Below are 8,905 nucleotides of genomic sequence, written 5' to 3' on the forward strand. Positions count from 1 at the left end.
TAACACAAAATATGCATGATGGCATAGCAGATCAAGAGTTTAAGCTAGTCTATTACAAGGCATCTGATGGCCCAACGAGACTACGCGTTCATCAAAGTATCCTGATAAGTACACTGGCTTATGATTGTTGGCGGGTTGAAGCCTCAAGATCTTCTTGCACCTCTTCTTCATCTTTCACTCCTTGCTTATCCATCAGCTGGAAGTCAGGCGTAGCCCAGTTGATACCGGTCAACGCTCTAAACATAGCTTCATCGTCAATAAGATTTGATGGATCAATGTCAGGGGCAAAGGTGTGCTTACGAATCGCAGGAATAAGGTCTGTTGGCTCATGAACCGGCGCGGCAATCTTCTTGTTATCAACATCATAAGCCGCCTGGTATGTACATAAACTGTTTTCATCAGCTAGTTTGCTTGTTAATGGACGCATAGCTCTGGCTATCTCTGCGAAGTCATCAGCACTGAAGTCTGATCCATCTTCTTTGACACTGGGGCAGCCATTGGCCAAATCTTCCGGGTTAAGATCGGCCTGCCATGCTTTGGCCCGGCTTAACGCAGTTAAAGCGCCAGCTCTGGCAGCTCCCTGTTTTAAGTCGTCAATTCTCTTGGGTAGCACTGGTAATTGCTTCAAAGTATCTTGGGTAAGAGTTGAAGGAGTTTTCTTATGCATCGTAGCAGCGATGGTTCGTTGGGCACCAGTATATAGCTGTTCCACAAGAGTGTAGATAGCTTTAAGCCGGATATGCATATCTGAGCCCAACTTAGCCCTTCGAGAACCTGTATCAATAAAGTTATGAGTAGGCTGGCAGATGTTTCTAAATATGATTCTTCCAGTATTAGGGGGATATGTTCTTACCAAAGATGGCTACTGACATAATATTAATCTGCTGCTTTAAGCCGCATAACTCTTCAGTCACCGGCTTAAGCGCGGCCTCGGCATATTCAGCTCTTTTCAGCAGAGTTAACTTCTCTGTCTCCCACTCTGTTTCTTTGGCTCTAAAGCTTCCCTTCAATTTTTCCATCGCTGCTAAGGCATTGGTCAGTTCATCCTTGGCTTTGGAAGTTTCGGCTTGTTGAGATTTGATGTTTTCTCGGAGGTCGGCGACTTGAGATTCCTTACTGCTAAGCTCAGTCTGCAAGAGATAAACAATTTGTGAGATGGCAATGCATTTATACGAAGTCCCAAGCACAATACAAGTAATATACTTGGCACTTGGGGGCTAATGTCTATTGCTTCTTCAAAGTCCCAAGCACAACACAAGTATTATCCTTGGCACTTGGGGCTAATGCATATTGCTCTTATCAAGAAATGAATATATTTGTCGACCCGGACAAAGGGTGGTGATCCGGTTTGTGAAGACTACGAACAGTATTATTTTTTCAAAGATGATAAGTTTCGACTTAACATAAATTGTTAAGTCGACCCATGGGGGCTACGGATGCAATGTTTACTTCTACTACTCAACAGTCCCGGCTTAACATATCTATTAAGTCGGCCCTTGGGGGCTACATATGCAGAATTGAAGTACTATTGTCATAAGTCCCGGTTCATATCCAAAATATAAACCGGCCCTTGGGGGCTACTGGTTGTTGTCTATGCAACTATTGAAGTTTAAACGCACATTCTATTTTGTCATGTCCAATAAACTTGGCGGCTAATGGAAATATATGAAAGGAAGTGTCAGCGTTTACCTCATAGCGATCCTTCATCAAGTTCACCAGGCCGGCTTCAAAATCACGGCTGGTGTATAAACGGTTTAGATAGCCAGAATGGATGTCTTGGGCGTTGAACTAGGTATAGCGCTCTAAGTCTATATTCCACTTGCCTTTATCCTCAGCAGGAATTTCTTCTTTGGTGTTGTGTCTGGATAAGGCAGTAGGATGACCCGGAGTTGTGAAGCCATGACCAGTAATGGTAACATCATCATCCTTTTCAGCTGGCTTAATAGGACTGGTGGTTCTGATAGGGCTCGACGGATTGATACCAGTTGGGTTAACATTCATCGGATCATGGTCAACATTGTGGTCTTCTGGTGGCAAATCATCAACAATATTATCAGCAATTGGGTGAGAAGATTCTAGTTGTTGCTTTTCCGGCTCCGACGGGATGGGGTCATTGACCGGCTTAGTCAGTTTTGCCTTTTTACTGGGTTTCGCTTGGCCCCTGAAAAAAAACAAGAAATAAAAGAAGTCAAGGTGATGATCAAGCACAAAAATTGGAATAGCTGAAAATAGTTTTACCCAGGTACAGTCTTGAAAGCTGGAATTTGTGTTCATGTTGACTCGCCAGAGGAGGAATGAGAAGTCCCCTGATAGTTTGAATCAGACGGGTTAAGAGGTTGTCGAAAATAACCCACCCTTGGATAAAGTACGTCCGAAATATGTAAGACCTCTGGACGACGTTTGCGAAGTGGAGTGTTTGGTAAACTGGAAGAAGTGATCACGTTGCCGCTGTGCCGAATCGTGCGGCGAGCTTCATGTTGTTGTTTCTTCAAAAGAAATTTTGGATCTAAGTGAGCTAGAGGGTGAGAAAATCTTACTTTTCGGCTTGCTTGTCGGGTTTTCTGTGTTGGCAGAGGTTCTGAGACGGAGGAAAGAATAATTACCTTAGTGTCACCAGCACGGCTAGCCTCTGCGTCATCCTGATAACAATCATTGTCAATGAGATGTATGAAAAAAGAGCCAAGTGAATCAAGTTCTACCTCTGATTCATGATTATCATCGTCATCGTCAATGTTTAAATCGGCAGACTCGGCGGTTTTCTTTTTGGAAGGTTTCTTGTTGGCCTTGGTTTTGACACGGGGTGCTTTGGCCGGCTTATCCTGTGGTTTCTTCTTCCAAAATGGATCATCAGCCTGTTAAGATTGGAAAGATCATAAGAGGATATTAAGAGTGTGGATTAAGTAGGAGTTGGGCAGTTCTTACAGCTGGTGGCTTGTTGACGGTGCAGAAAGGACTAAGTCCAGTTTTGTTGTACTCTTTTACAGGCTCATTCAACAACTTTTTAGTGGCTTCAGTAACTTCTGCTTCAGTTAACTGAATATCACAATGGCGTTGAGGATCTTTATTATCACCAGTATATTCGCACATTAAGCCAAGGCGACGGCTTAAAAGCAAGATACCCCAAGACAACCAACACCGGAAAAAATCAACGCCAGTTAAGCCATTGGCCATAAAGGCTCTGAGCTTCGAGAAGGCAGGTGCATACTTGGTCCGTTCCTTTGCATCAAGACGTTGGGGAAGTGGATGGTTGTTGTTAAGCCGGTGCTCGCGGTAACCCGGCAGAGGATTTTTACCAGCCGGGGATGTGTCTCGAACATAGAACCAGGTCTGGTTCCAGTCTTTGGGGTGGTTATGCAGCTTCGCATGAGGAAAACTGACATCTTTCCTTTTCTGAATGATGACTCCACCAAGTTCTTGGCATGGCCCATCAACAAATTCAGTTTGGCGGTTTAAATAATAGAATTCCCCGAACAGATCAACTGTGGGCTCTTCTTGAAGATAGGCTTCGGAGAATACTTGAAAGTTGCAAATGTTAGACACGGAGTTGGGTCCGATGTCTTGAGGATGCAGTTGGAGGAAATGAAGCACATCATGAAAAAAATTTGAGCCGGGAGGGCTGAACCCCCGACCTAAGTGATTAGTAAAAACAATCACTTCTCTATCTTTGGGTTGAGGAAGGACTTCATCACCAGGAGCTCTCCAGTGGATATCCTCCTTTTTGGCTAAGGCGCCAGTAGCGACATAATTGTTTAGATCTTCCTCAGTAATCCGAGATTTGACCCAATTGCAAGAAGTACATGTCTTAGCTATTTCTGAAAAAAGATTATGCCAGTTTAAGACATGGTTAAGCCGACTTACGATTAAAGGACAAATAGTAATGAAGGACGGCTAGGTAGTAATGAAGCACGACTAGATATTTCAAGATTACCGAGGAACTGTTGGCGGCTTAAGAGGGGACTAATGATACCTGGCGGGTTATTATTTTTGAGTTAAGCCGCCTATACCAATGTTGAAAGAGTAGATCTACGGATGAAGCAAAATGGCTAAGTGTTCAGAACAACAGTTTTCATAGATTGATGCCATAATTTCAGATCTAGCGCACTTCAGTTAATTACAGTACAAGTATCAGTACTCGAGCAGTTCATGGGTACGGATCAATTTTCATCTACGAAGGAGATATTCTAATAGTAAAAGGGATTGCTATGGTCGCCGCGGTATAGGAGGAGTACCAAGGGCGAATCAAAAAACTTACAGCCAAGAACAAGGGTGACCTTCGATGAACTTCATTGAAACCCTAACAGGATCTATAAGGGGAGGAAGAAGAAGAACTAACTAGGGATGTTGAGCGGCGGAGGTGTGCGGATGAGATCTAGTCTGAATAGGTTGATGCAGCGGCCGTTGTCAGAGCAGAGGCGAGGGTCGACGGCGGCGGCGGAGCTCGTGTGCTAGGGCATCGCGAGGAAGAAGACAAGACGAAGAGGCACAGGGGGGAAAGTGAAACAGACCCCCGGCCCTATTTATAAGGCAAATGGATAAGTGGCAAGCGCGGGAATCGAGGAGGTCAAAAAACGGATATGTGACAGTGCAGACGCCTCGATTTTCGGAGATTCATTAAAAATAAGGAGATACATTAAAGATTTTGGCTTTGTGTAAAATTAATGACAAGTGACTTCACGGCGGGTTATCATGATCCCAGAGGATGATGTCATGGCGAGTTACAAGGTTTTCGCGAAGGTAATGAAGAAGGGATTTTTTTTCTAAAGTGTTGAAGATTGATATGAACAAGTTCAAATCAACCTGGGGCCTAATGTTGGGGATATAGCTATTGAGTTAACCCACCCAGGAGGGGTCGGGTTATACCCATGGTGACTCGTAAGACAGAGCCCAGGAAGGAATTGAAGATGGCGGTTCAGGAGGATGACTTATGAGGGGCCCAAGGCCCAAGGGCGGCTTAAGGCCTGTAGATGTAAACCGCCATATGTGTATGACTTGTATTATAAGGCAATTGTAGTTAAGTCACCAGGCCGGACACGTTTATGAGCCGGCTGGGACTCTGTAAGCCACCGGGCGTCAACCTGAGTATATAAAGGGACGACCCGGCGGCGGGTTAGGGGCAAGAAAGAAGATATCAAAAGCTAGGTCAAGCGTATTCGCTCCCTAGTCATCGAGACATAAGTAATACCACCTCAACTGGACTAGGCATTTACCTTCACCGTAAGGGGCCGAACCAGTATAAACTCCTTGTGTCCTTTGTCCCGTTTTAACCCCTTTAAGCTAATCTCATTGTGATGGCTCCACGACTAAGTCCTTGCACTAGGACATCAGCCATGACAAACCCACGACACACTCCTAGCTAATTAAGCATGGCATGAGTAACTATAATATCTAATTGTCATTGCAAAGATGTTTCATTCATAATGGGCTGAATTAGGAGCGATGAGCTAATCATATTTACAAAAACAAAATAGGTCGAATTCGTACCAGCTTTTCTTCATCTCAATCATTTCATCAAATATAGTCATTATTGCCTTTCACATGCACGACAGAACGACGTGAATAATAATAAGAGTGCAGGTGCATTGGACTAAGCTGGAATCTGCAAACATTTATTCAAAGGAGAAGACAAGGTAATATGGGCTCTTTGTTAGATCAACAATAATGCATATGAGAGCCACTCAACATTTTCATCGTGGTCTTCTCCTTATGACCCAAAGAAAATAAAATTTCAAAATAAACACACTAAAATATTTTTGGAGTTTTTGTTTTTCCGAAGAAAGCAAATTAACGAAAAGAAAACAAAAGCGAGAAAAACTATTTACATGGGAAAGCTCCGAACAAGCAAAAGAAGAACGAGAAATCTTTTTTGGTTTTCTTTTAATACTACAACTAATAAGAACTAGAAAGGAAAACTAAAAAGAAACGAGAAATATTTTTGGTTTTTCTCAAACTTTTCAAACGCATAATAAGAAAGCAAGAAAAAGAAACTAACATGGATGATACAATGAAAAAGTATGAACACCGACAACTGGAATGAATGTTGTCGGTGAGAAATACGTACTCCCCCAAGCTTAGGATTTTGGCCTAAGTTGGTCTATGGCCACGGCTCGAAGTAACACTCTCCTGGATACCACGGAGGGTCCTGAGGGTTCCACTGGTTACCGAGCTCCTGTGGCTCCCACTAATAAACAGGTTCCTAATACGGATAGGAACTGGTGCTGGCTCAGGTGCTGAAGGTTGTGTCAGCCTCCAATACGCATAGATTTCCTCGGGCATAATAATGTACCTGCCTGAACGAATATCGAACAAAGAAGGTGCAGGCAAAGTAACAATCTCACAAGTACCCTGACGGAATACTAAGTTGTACAAGAGTCGCTTCTGATACGTCTCCAACGTATCTATAATTTTTGATCGTTCCATGCTATTATATTATCAATCTTGGATGTTTTATAATCATTTTATAGTCATTTTATATCATTTTTTGGTACTAACCTATTGACATAGTGCCAAGTGCCAGTTGCTGTTTTCTGCATGTTTTTTACATCGCAGGAAACCAATGTCAGACGGAGTCCAAATGCAACGAAACTTCGCGGAGATTTTTTTTGGACCGGAAGGAACATAATGGGCCCCTGGCTGCGCCTGGGGGTGCCCCGAGGAGGGCACAACCCACCAGGGCGCGCCAGGAGGCCCAGGCGCGCCCTGGTGGGTTGTGCCCACCTCGGGTGCCCCCGGACCGCCTCTTTGCTCTATAAATACCCCAATATTCCCAAAATCCTAGGGGAGTTGACGAAATATTCATCCAGCCGCCGCAGAGTCCAGAACCACCAGATCCAATCTAGACACCATCTCGGATTGGGTTCACCACCTCCATTGGCGCCTCTCCGATGATGCGTGAGTAGTTCTTTGTAGACCTTTGGGTCCGTAGTTAGTAGCTAGATGGCTTCATCTCTCTCTCTCTGAATTATCAATACAATGGTCTCTTGGAGATCCATATGATGTAACTCTTTTGCGGTGTGTTTGTTGGGATCGATGAACTTTGAGTTTATGATCAGATCTATCTTTTTATATCCATGAAAGGTATTTGAGTTTCTTTGATCTCTTATATGCATTATTTCTTATAGCCTCGTATTTCTTCTCCGATATTTGGGTTTTGTTTGGCCAACTTGATCTATTTATCTTCCAATGGGAAGAGGTGCTTTGTAGTGGGTTCGATCTTACGGTGCTTGATCCCAGTGACAGAAAGGGAACTGGCATGTATGTATCATTGCTACTAAGGATAAAACGATGGGGTCTATGTCCACATAGATAGATCTTGTCTACATCATGTCATCGTTCTTATTGCATTACTCCGTTTCTCCATGAACTTAATACACTAGATGCATGCTGGATAGCGGTCGATGTGTGGAGTCATAGTAGTAGATGCAGGCAGGAGTCGGTCTACTAATCTTGGATGCGATGCCTATATAATGATCATTGCCTGGATATCATCATGAGTATTTGAAGTTCTATCAATTGCCCAACAGTAATTTGTTCACCCACTATTTGCTATTTTTCTTGAGAGAAGCCACTAGTGAAACCTATGGCCCCCCGGTCTCTTTCTCATATATTTGCCTTTGCGATCTACTTTTCTTTTGCATTTATTTTTAGATCTATTAAACCAAAAATACAAAAATACCTTGTTGTGTTTTATTTCTATTTATTTTATTTGGCGTTCGATCTATCAATCTACTACAATTTATCTCACGTCCTTTTGCCTATCTTGAGGCACCGTACCCCGGAAGGGACTGACAACCCCTTTAACACGTTGGGTTGCGAGTAGTTGTTATTTGTGTGCAGGGGCTGTTTACGTTGTGTTGCTTGGTTCTCCTACTGGTTCGATAACCTTGGTTCCATATCTGAGGGAAATACCTACCGACACTGTGCTGCATCATCCCTTCCTCTTTGGGGAAATACCGACGTAGCTTCAAGCGACATCAAAAGGAACTTCTGGCGCCGTTGCCGGGGAGGATCTTCAACATATACCAGGTTGAATCATAAATCTCATCTCCTCACAATTTACATTATTTGCCATTTGCCTCTCGTTTTCCTCTCCCCCAGTTCACAAAAATTTGCCATTTTATTCGCCTCTCTTTTCGTTCGCCGTTTTCTCGTCAGATCCATCCTTTGATTGCAATCATGAGTGATTTCGGTATGGCACCAAAAAATGATGGCCTAACTCCTAAGATTGGACGTAGGGGCAATCTGGATGCTAAAACTTTTATCTTGGGGCAAGGGAATGTTATAGGAAAAGAACGTACCCAAGAATTTTTTCAATTGTGTGGGAAATTTGAGTCTTGATGATACTCCTATACTTAAAACTACTAGATCTTATGCGGATGCTACTTCAGCACTAGTTCTGAAACTTGAAAGTAAGTTTATTCATACCCATCCTCCTCTGCAAAGATTGTTTTTTGAGCTTCCCGTTATAAAGAATCCTATGGCTAAAAAGTTGGCCACTCTCATTCTTATGAATGAGTTTGACTACATAATACGGGAAGCTAGGGAAATCTTTGATTTTTATGGTATGAATCATGGAAAACCCATGATAGATGAAATTCTTTACAATAGTGACTATGCACTAAGGCATTTGCTTGGGGATAATAAAATCTTTGATGAGAATCTTAAAAAGGAAGTCCCCGTTCTAGATATAATCCAACAAGTTTTCAATAATGTTAATCAACATTACTCTTGGATTGTTGCGGGAAATCAAAGGGGTTATGATGAAAACCAACTGAGGAATGCTAAAGTTTCTATGGATAATATGTTTTATGTTGTGTTTACAAAACCCCATGGTGAAAACACCTCTAGGAAAATTAAGAAGAAGGATGACAAAACTTAGATCCTTGCTTTATGCCTAGCTAAGGGCATA

Source organism: Aegilops tauschii, chromosome 1 (genome assembly GCF_002575655.3).
Source record: "Aegilops tauschii subsp. strangulata cultivar AL8/78 chromosome 1, Aet v6.0, whole genome shotgun sequence".
NCBI lineage: Eukaryota > Viridiplantae > Streptophyta > Magnoliopsida > Poales > Poaceae > Aegilops > Aegilops tauschii.